At 43.8% G+C, this 11,147-nt stretch overlaps 1 protein-coding gene across 1 annotated transcript in view; it reads right to left on the bottom strand.

Moving 5' to 3' along the window:
* The window catches only part of FAM89A (family with sequence similarity 89 member A), a 45,160-nt gene that overhangs the window by 18,611 nt on the left and 15,402 nt on the right, over positions 1-11,147 (bottom strand). The window lies entirely within an intron of this gene.

The raw sequence follows: 11,147 nt of genomic DNA, 5'->3' as shown, positions 1-11,147 counted from the left end.
GCCCCGCCCCCACCCCTGCTCGCCGCGGTCCCCAGGCTCACCTCCAGCCCCTCCCTTGTGCCCCCGCCCCACCTCCACCCCTGAGCCCATCCTGGCGCCTTTGCTCACCTCCGGCCCCTCCCGGGACTCCCCCCTCACCTGCCCACAATCCTCCCGGAACCGAGCCCTGGCCCGGCTTTCCCCACTGCCGGCGAGGTGGGCTCCTCACCAGCCGCCAAAGCTGCTGGTAATTAGGAAGGGAACCCCAGTGTTCCCAGATGCAACCCGACGGACGGCTGGTGAGGGAGTGGGGGACAAAGGCTCCCGCTCCGGGCGGCGGGACGTCGGAGGGAAGGTAGGGCAGTGCTGGCTATCCTGCCCGCGGTCTTCGTCTTCCCTGGAAACTAGGGCCCAGGCGGCGGAGGTGCGGGAGGCCCGGGTCTGGCCACAGGGCCCCCGCCTCTCCGCGAGGGCTGAGTCCCGACAGCCTCTGGTTACATTCAGCTCGCCGCCGGCAGGGTTGGGACACCCAGACCTGTGCAAGTCACTTATTCCCTCCAGGGCAGCCTGGCCTCAGTCAATGACAATGTCCAGCCATACTCGACAGCAGCCAAGAAGAGCTCCGGGTCCACTTTTGGAACTTCGAAACGCAAACAAACCCGTCTTTCAGCCTGGCCTTGAACAAGAGAGTAATTCTAAATGGAAATGTTACGAAAGTGGAGAAAACTTAAATCTCGGACACTATCCATCAGCTCTGAGGCAAAAATAAGCACTCACAACCCACACCTCAGAGAGGGAGAGAAAAGGAGAAGAGAAACGGGCTGCACACGTTCTAGGAAGAATAAAAATGACAGTTATAGCCAAATTAGAGACAGAAAAGTAAGGGAGGAAGGACCGATCAGCGGACAACAGCCCCACCGCAGATTAAAAACCAATGCAGTAGGTATAGAGTGGATAACTGAATTCCCACTGGTAACTGATTTTAATTATCGAAGGGATTTAATTGTTCTAAATACCCAATAGGATCATAATTATAAAGTGTTCTGAGCGCTTCAGACACCCAACATAAAAGAGGCCTGCATTTTGGGGGGTCTTTTCCCCCTTTAATTCACCCCCCCGCCCACAGAGCCCGCCCCATAATCAGTGCGTTTCACATTGGCAAATGTTCTCTGCTGGACCCTTGCGGCTGCATGAGATTGACATGAAGAAGCCCCAGGGCAGGCAGTGTGATTTGAGGGCTTCAGGAAGACTTTCCACCCCACCCACTGCCCAGAATTTTCCACCTCATCAGGGTGCCTCACCTTCTACTAATTACCTAGTCACATTTCCGGATTTCAGGTATTCATTCATTAGCCTACTTAAATAGTGGGTGTCATTGGGAGAGTTACAAATTGTGTGGGGACTAAGGGGTGGAGGGGATGGGAAATATGTTTATCTTTTGCTCACATCCTGGCATGAATGCCTTTAATTCCATGCATCACATTGCTCTCTGTCCTGCAGGGCCTAGCAGAAATCACTGATGTTAGCTGATGATAGGACTGGCACGCCATGGTGCAGGGAGCAGAGAGGTCATTTCCAAGCATCAGGGCTCTGAAATCATTTTAAAGCACATACTCGAGGGGATTGTGGATGATAAGAAGGAAAGAAGGTTAGGACCTGCCAAGATAGCAACGTGAGGTCCCTGGTGCCAGGACATGAGGGGCAGGTCCAATGATGCCAACCCACGGTTTTAAAGGCGGGCTGTGCATTCTGGCACATACTCAGTGGGGTGAACATATTGAAATAGTCCCCCTTACATCAACACATAACATCCTGGTGTGAATAGAAATCACCACAGACTTTCTATGCTGCTAAGACTTTATTTGTATAAACCCAAAAGGCTTTTATGCAAGAGCTCCCCAAATATTTTAACACCCGTGGAAAACGTCAGTCAGTGCCTGCTTAATTCAAAGGCCAATCTAAGATACGTTTTAAGATTCATGCTTTTAAGAGGAAAGCAGTAATAAATAACTCCCGAAAATACAGTTAAGACTTGAACAACATAGGGTGAAGGGCACCCACCGCAGTCAAAAATCCCCGTATAACTTTTGACTCCTCCAAAACTGAATTACTACTAGCCTACTGTTGACCGGAGTCCTTACCAATCATATAAACGGCCGATGAACATGTTTGTATGTTTCTGTATTCTATACTGTATTCTTACAATAAAGCTAGAGACCAGAAAACGTGATGAAGAAAATCAGGGGGAAGAGAAAGTACATTTACTGTACTGTACTTATTGGGGAAAAGTCTGCATAAAGTGGATCTGCGCAGTTCAAACCTCTGTAGTTAAGGGCCAACTCTATGTGTTTTTTGCTTTAATTCAATTCTGAAACACCAGTATTCTGACCTCGAGCCAGAGGGAGGCCCAGCAACTCCTCTACGGCTAAATCAACCTTTTTTTCATATCTTTTTATTTTGTTGTTCACAAGTTCTTGGAGGTCAGGAAAGGCAGAGTTGTTTTTTCTTTTCCTTAAGATTTTATTTATATGAGAGAGAGAGAGAGAGAGAGAACACAAGCAGGGGCAGCGGCAGGCAGAAGGAGAGGGAGAAGCAGACTCCCGGCTGAGCAGGGAGCCCAATGTGGGGCTTAATCCCAGGACCCAGGAGTCACGACCTGAGCCAAAGGCAGACGGTTCACTGACTGAGCCACCCAGGCACCTGGAAAAGTTTCTCTTCTTGTCCACAGTACCTGTTTCTCACGTGTGGCAGAACCTAAAATTAGAATACTCTGAGGGCAATTGTGCAATGTATTTGGCCAAAATTTTGGCAAATGTATTAAATTGTAGACTCTTTTATATAGTTTTTTAAGTTGTTGCTATATCATCTCAACAATATGTCAACTGAGAAAGAATTCACCGAAAACGAAAGCAAACAGCTGTTTACTTGAGCAATTAGAATTGCAATTTGGGAGACACAGTTTCAGGTAGAAACGCGACTTGTGTTCTAAGGAAGACAGAGATGGAGGCAAGAGTTATAAAGGTGAAAGATTACACCTGTAGTTTTCATCTAGGTCCTCCACATGAATGAGGGATTGAAAGGAGATTAACTGGGATTGATGGGGTCAATACGCAAATGAGGGATGGAAGTTTGTTAAACTGAATGGGCCCCTTTCCAAGTGAAGGAGGGAGAGGATCTGGTTGCCCTGAGTTGTGTGCTGCAGAGGGGTTACTCCAGACTGAGGACTTGAGGCTGGCTTAAAAGTTCAAAAAGTTTACAGGTCCTCTGATGAGAATATGTATAAATTCCTCCTCCCCTGTGGCCTCCCCGCACCCTATTTAAAAAGAGATTGTCTTAGCTAGGCTTGCTTGCTCCATTAGGAGATCCCCTGTTGCAAATACTTAAGTTTATATAGTTAGGAATAAGGGCACAACTGTTTGTTTGTTTGTTTGTTTTTTTAAGGAAGTTTATTGAGGGAGGAGAGGGTATTTCGTTTTTAGTTTTTTAGGTTGGTTTTTTGGGGGTTTTTATTTAAATTCCACTTGGTTAATATACAGTGTACCATTAGTTTTAGGTGCACAATATAGTGATTCTGCATATCCATACATTACCTGGTGCTTATCACAAGTGCACCCCTTAATCCCCATCACCTTAATGCCCATCACTTATTTCCCCCCCCACCCACCTCCCCTCTGGGGACCATCAGTCTGTTCTCTATACTTAAGGGTCCATTTCTTGGTTTGCCTCTCTCTCTTTTTTTCCCCTATGATCATTAGTTTTGTTTCTTAAATTTCAAGTATGAGTGAAATCACATGGTATTTGTCTTTCTCTGGCTTATTTCACTTAGTATAATATTATCTAGCATCCACATCATTGCAAATGGCAAGATTTCATTCTTTTTATGGCTGAGTAATATTCCATTACACACACACACACACACACACACACACACCACTTCTTCTTTATCCATTCATCAGTTGATGGACACTTGGGCAGTTTCCATAATTTGGCTTTTGTAGATAATGCTGCTATAAACAGGAGTACATGTATCCCTTTGAATTAGCATTTTTGGGTAAATACCTAGTAGTGCAATTGTTGGATCATAGGGTTGTTCTATTTTTAAGGGTATGTGGGTTTTGTTTTGTTTTGTTTTAGGTAAGCTCTGTGCCCAATGTGGGGCTTGAACTCATAACTCCAAGATCAAGAATCGCATGCTCTCCCAACTAAGCCAGCCAACAGCCCTGCGAGGCTTTTTTTGTAGTTGTTATAGCATCCAACACAATGCTAGGCACCTAGTGATACAAAAATTCTTTAAAAATATATATCATCAACTCGTTGAGTACCTACTGTGCGTAAACCACAGTGTTCAGCTCGATGATGAACATAAAGACAGATGTGGTTCAGTCCATGAATTCAAATCACTTACCATCCGTCAGGAGGAATCACATTGTAACAGAAGCAGAAACCAAATACTGCGGCAGTCCCAGCAGAGAAAGTTTCCTTGTGGGGTTCAGAAAAGGTGCGATAGAAACGTGTTCACTTAAATAGGATTTGACTTTAAGTAAGCAAAGCCAGACCACGGAGGGGCAGGGAGAGTCCTAGTTAGTCGGAAGGTGTGTTGCTTTTGGGAGACAAGGGGCAGAGAAGCTGAACAGTGGCTTGGGTATCAGGCTGGGAAGAGTTTCAAACTGCATGCTGTGAAGTGTGAACTCTATGTCTTAGGCGATGGGATGCTATCGAGCACCTTATTTTTTTTTTTATTTTAAGTTCTTATTTTAATTATGTTGAGCACTTTAGAGCAACATAATCTGAGCTTTAGAGGGATCGTTCAGGCACTTACTTTCAGTTCCTATAGGCTGGAGGCAGAGGCAGGGAGAGTAGCTGAGAGGCTCATGCATCTTTGAGTTGAGAGGACATGAAGGCCTCAATTAGGTGGCAGAAAGCAGAGGACAGGAAACAGAAATACCCAGCACCTGGGGCATTTTAAAGCGCTTTCTCGTAGATTTTTCTCATTTGACCCACACAGCCTCTGGAAGGTACTGCCCAGAGTTCCATCTGAGGAATGAGGAGTAAGGGGTTCATGGAAGGTCTTTGATTTGCCCATTTGCTTAGCTGAGAAACAGCGGGACCGGGACCTCCCCCTCCAGGCAGCTTCTTATGGGGGAGAGGCCTGAGGCAGAAGCCAGGCAACTATTCGGTTGTGGAAAGGCCTGTGGAGAAGGGTCTGCACAGTGACAGCAGTGGAAACAATCACAAGGAGAACACCCTCACCCAGGATTTAGAAACACTTGGACTCACTAAAAAAGTTCAAGAAAAAGACAAAAGAGAGTGCACAAGCCTAGAACAGGCAGCAAATGAATGTTAGCATTTGGGAAGAATCTGCCACAAGCTCCATTTTCTAGAGTGCAAGGTGAAGCCCCTAGCCAGGGAGGCTTAACCAGGCAATAAAACGCCTCTTGGGAGAGGGGAAGAAGTATCATAAGTTTTCAGCAGTAACTGAATCTAGTGGAAGAGGAGATGGGCAAGTGGGGTAGAGCATTAGAGTAGTAACTGGGGAAAATCAAGGCAAAAGGAGACTATGAAATTAGATGCACAAGCTGGTTGGGATGCTGGGGTTGATATCACTCATTCGTTTCCCTCCCTCCCTCCCTTCCTTCCTTCCTTCCTTCCTTCCTTCCTTCCTTCCTTCCTTCCTTCCTTCCTTCCTTCCTTCCTTCTACTTTAATCTGCTTTGTGCCAGGCAATGAGCCAGGCTCAAAGATACAAATAAGTTACTCTGAGGTAATGAATGAAATGCTTTGAAGAACATGGCAATTATGCTCCTTAATGGGGTACCAGCCTATCCTTAAAATCTGAAATGATTGGGAGGAAGGTCTCACTTGGTTACACATTCAAACTTCAGACCTTTCTAATTTTTAGAAATAATATTCCTCCCTGGTGGCATCTAATTTAAAAAGCTCTGTTCCTGCATTATTTCACGTATCTCCACCAAGTCCTTACTGAGTCAAAATATGCCTTCCAACTATTAGAACCCTGGTTATGCCCTGCTCTCTAAGGTCATCTGAATGGCTATTTTTCCTCCCATTTAACAGCTAGCACATTCCTCTGAGATAGCTCTTCCTTGGGGATAACATTCTTAGGTCCTGCAGCTGGGTCTCTGTGAAGATATGGTTTTGAACTACTTTGCGCTCTCAATCACTCTCTGCCAGACACATGAGAGTTTGTCTGTGTTTTTCTTAAAAGGTAGTGTCCATATGTGAGTGAAAAATTCCAGATGTGTTGGACAAGTTCTAAATAGCTTTGGAGTGTTTCCTTCATTTTACTGTTAGCCTACTTCTTCTGAAGTTTAAAATCAAAGTTGGAGTTGACACATTTCTGAAAAATAGTGAACTTCAGCTCAACTTAAATTTTAACTCCTTCTCAAATAAGTTGCAAAGAGAATAATGGCCTTTCCCCATAAGTGCTTGCATTTAAAAAAAAAGATAAATAAATACATTTATTTCAGCATAGGGATGTTTCTGGAAGGACATGTACCAAAGCAGGAATGGGAAAGGGGGATTCTGAGAGTGAGATTTTTAACCTTTCACTTTATACCCTTTTGTACTGTTTGCATTTTAGGTGAAATACTTAATAAAATAAAAAGTGTAATTATAATTTTATGCTTGGGGCACACAGGTGGCTCAGTCGGTTAAGCGTCCAACTCTTGGTTTCAGCTCAGGTCATGATCTCAGTGTCTTGAGATCGAGCCCCAACTCAGGCTCCTCACTGGGTGTGGAGTCTGCTTGAGATTCTCTTTCTCCTTCCCCTGCTGCTCCCCCTGCTTATGCTCTCTTGGTCTCTCTTTCTCTCTCTCAAATAAATAAATAATATCTTTAACAAATCATAATTTTATTCTTAGCTATACTTAGTCAATGAATATTCACGTGACTCTTGTTGTCTGAGCTATAGTTAATCTGAAAGCTTCTTTTTGTGTAGTTGGGTTTTTTTTAACTTAAATGCAGTACTTCAACTTATTTATATTAGATTTCATCTTATTCTATTCAACCTATTGAATCTGGGAAAAGCCTTTTGAATCTTGATTTTTTAATCTAACTAAAAGACCTAGCTTTCCCAGAATTATCTCATCTGCCAAATTAATAAATATACCATTTATGGTAATAATAATGGTAGTAAAACCTAATATTTTTAGGGGCTCAATATGTTCTGTGTACTGGGGTAAGCATTTCACAGCAGTATCTAATTTACTCTTTGGAACAGTCCTTTGAGGTTGGTGTAATTATCCCCATTTATGGATGATGAAACCAAAGTTAAGAGAAGAAAATTAACTTGCTCCCATTCACACATGTATTTAGTGGTAGAGCCAAGATTTGAAATTAAGCTCTCTCTGACTCAGAGCAAGTGTTCTTTTTTTTAAGTTGTGTTAAAAAAAACCACATAACATGAAATGCACCCTTTACTAAAAAAGTATAATTAACACACAGTGTTCTATTAGTTTCATGTGTACAGTATAATGATTCAACAATTCTGTACATTACTCAGCGCTCATCTGAAATGTTTAAGGATACAGTACAGTATTGCTAACTATATGCACATCACAGAGTGGCTGTTCTTTTTTTTTTTTTTTAGAGAGGGAAAGAGAGAATCTTAAGTAGGCTTCACACCCATTGTGGAGCCTGATCTGGGGCTCGGTCTCAAGACCCTGAGATCAGAACCTGAGCGGAAATCAAGAGTTGGACGCTTAACTGAGCCACCCAGGAGCCCTGCAGAGTGGCTGTTCTTAACCATGCAGTATCCATGCCATCAGTAAAAGTGATAAACAGAACAGGGTCAAGGACAGAGACTTGTGCCAGAGTCCCTCCTCCAGTATGATAACAATCTGTGGACTCACATTCTTTGTGTACACTTTACTATCACTCACCCGTGTGGGATATCACGGGCTAATAATGCTTAAAACCGAGCTGTCTGGTAGGAGAGCCCCTAGCCCCAGAGTACTACTGACAGCTTGAAATGTGGCTAGGCCAAATTGAGATGTGCTGTAGGTATAAAATACACACTGGGATTCCAAAGACAGTAGGAGATAAAGAATTTAAGGTATCTCCTTAACAATTGTTCGTGTTGATTGCATGTTAAAAAAAACAATATTCTGGATATATTTGGTTAAATAAAATATTTCATTAAAATTCATTTCACCTGTTTATTATGTGGCTACCAGAAAAGTTGTAATTACATATAAGGCTTGCTTTTGTGGTTCACATGATATTTCTTTTCTTTTCTTTTTTTTTTTTTTTAGAGAGAAAGAGAGAAAGAGTGGGGTAGGGAGGGGCAGAGGGAGAAGGAGGGAGACTTTTTTTTAAAGATTTAATTAATTAATTTATTTATTTATTTGACAGAGAGAGAGAGAGCCAGCGAGAGAGGGAGCACAAGCAGGGGGAGTGGGAGAGGAAGAAGCAGGCTCCTAGCGGAGGAGCCCGATGTGGGACTTGACCCTAGGACCCTGGGATCACACCCTGAGCCAAAGACAGATGCTTAATGACTGAGCCACCCAGGTGCCCCTGGGAGAGAGACTCAAGCAGGCCCCACGCCCAGCAAGGAGCCTGATATGGGGCTCAGTCTCAGAACCCTGAGATCATGACCTGAGCTGACATTAAGAGTCGGACACTTAACCAACTGAACTACCCAGGCGCCCCTCACATTATATTTCTATACAGCACTGGTCTAAAGTAAGCCCTGGACTACTAAGGGCTTACAATTCAGATATACATATGTGAAAAGGTTCAAAACAATAACAAGCATTATTGATTCATACAAATACCAAACCAGAGTGCTATAGGCTCCAGTTCACAAATGGGGACTGTCACTAGAGAAGGACCGAGGAAAGGGAGTTGAACTTCTCTGGACCTTTTAGGAGATAAAGAGACAGTTTTTCTAGGACAGGGGTCACCATGAGCGACACGGTGAGATAGCCCGTGCGCATGTGAGCAAGAGTGAGGACGATGATCTGAACAGAGCAAGTCATGGAGCCAAGGACCCCGCAGAGACCAGGTGGGATCCTTCGCTGTGAAGCCCGGGATAGTGTTCTTGGACTTGCTTTTCAGCAGAGAGGAAGCATAGATATTGCTAGTGCAGGAATGAAGAAATCTGCGGGCTGCTTTTCCACCAAAACGTCTCCCATATTTATTACTGAACCAAACTAACAGCGCAGAAGCATAGAAACAAAGAGAAAATCATTTTCCTAAGAAAACATGGCCAACTGTCTGGAGATGGTGATGTTTTCAGCTTGACATGATAAGATGCTATTGACCTTGATATGGCACAGATATGTGTATATCTCATGTGGGATTCCTTATAGACCCAGCGTGGTTCTTCTCCAAGGTCGATTCTTGGAGTCGGACCTCATTCTGTTTTGTTTGAATGTACTGGGGAGCAGGACAATTCTGCTTTTGTTTCTTGCCATAAATCTCATGATCCTGAAAGTCTTGTGAGCAGCCCCAGGGAAAAGGGTCAACTGCACACACCAAGACGGTGGAGAAAGGGAGAGAGCGAAGTCGGGTTTTGAGTACTGGCAAGGCACAGGTACAGAATGGACTGGTGGGGGAGCTGACACACTAAAGCAGGGAAAGGACAATGAAGAAGCTAATGTTTTGGTCCATGCAGGAGTTAAAGCTGGTCCCTAGACCGAGGGTCTGGCTGTGAGGATAGAGAGGAGACAAGGTATAAGAGATGTGACTTAGGGGCACCTGGGTGGCTCAGCCATTAAGCATCTGCCTTCAGCTCAGGTCGTGATCCCAGCGTGCTGGGATCCAGCCCCGCATTGGGCTCCCTGCTTGGCGGGAAGCCTGCTTCTCCCTCTCCCACTCCCCTTGCTTGTGTTCCCTCTCTTGCTGTCTCTCTCTCTCTGTCAAATAAATAAATAATCTTTAAAAAATTATATATATATATATGTATATATATATATGTATATATATATATAAAGAGAGAGATGTGATTTTAAAAAGTAATAACAACCAAAAAAACCCCAAAACCGAAACCAAAACCCAAACCCATAGGACTTGATGACTGGCTGTGTATAGTTGGGAATTATCCTCAGAGACTGCGTATGCACGCTTTCTTTTTTATCCTGAATAAATGAGAGTTGAGAGAATGACTATCATGGTCACTGGGACAGTCACACACAATAAACGCCGTTCAGTTGACAAGATTCAACTTGAAACAAGCCATTCAAAAGCTCCCTTAATAATGACCAGCGTTTCCAAGAACCCTTTGGTGGGAACACTTCTTTGCAGATAACAGCTTAACTGAAATCCAAAATCATGGGGTTTCCGCACTGGCATTGCTCAGTATTTAAATGAATATCAAATAATGGGGTTAAAATTCACTGGACAGAGTGGCAGAGACTGAAAGCGCTCAGCACACATTGGCCGGGAATCTGCACAAAGAGCAAAGGGGAATTGGCATGTAAATAGAATCAGAGCATCAGACAGAGCTTAGACAAAGTCATCAGTGTCCCATGCAGCAGAGTGAAAGCAAACTGGGCTTTATTCAATTCTGCAAGTTAACCAAACTGAATGGCAAAGAGTGGTGTGGTCCTTTTCTCATCCTTCTGCTGGGAAGTTTAGTACCAGAGTTTAATTAACTGGTAAAATAGATTTATGTGCTCGCTGCCGGCAAATTTATTAATAGGAAATTGAAAACAACTTTTTAAATAATGGCTATCCTTCATCTATCCTAGTTATCAATACCTACCCTGTGCCAGCAGCCACTGTATTAGGTGATTAGAGTATGAGCAAATAAATGGTTTCTCCCCCTCAAGAAGCACAGGAGAGAAGCACATGAGCTCAGAAGTGAAATAGAAATGCTTGGTCCTCCGATTAAAGTGGGAGTGAACGAAGCCCAGTTTGCTAAGGGCAATGGTAAGTCACTCTAGGCTCAGGTGGGGGGGGGGATTGGAGGGGTGACAGGATCTAGTGTTAAGGCTCATCCTCATTATTCACAGATTCTGGATTTGTAGATTCTGGATTTGTGAATTTGCCTACTCGATAAAATTTACTTGTGACCTCAAAATCAATATTTGTGGCACTTTCATGGTCACTGGTGGGTATGTACAAAGAGGTGAAAATTTTGAGTCTCCCCGTGCACACGTTCTCAGCTGGGGTCAAACAAGGTGATGCTCCGTCTTCTTGTTTCAGCTC

The sequence above is a fragment of the Ailuropoda melanoleuca genome, chromosome 6 (genome assembly GCF_002007445.2).
Source record: "Ailuropoda melanoleuca isolate Jingjing chromosome 6, ASM200744v2, whole genome shotgun sequence".
NCBI classification, from domain to species: domain Eukaryota; kingdom Metazoa; phylum Chordata; class Mammalia; order Carnivora; family Ursidae; genus Ailuropoda; species Ailuropoda melanoleuca.
Note: the sequence above shows the minus strand (reverse complement) of the source record. Positions and strands in the feature narration are given on the sequence as shown.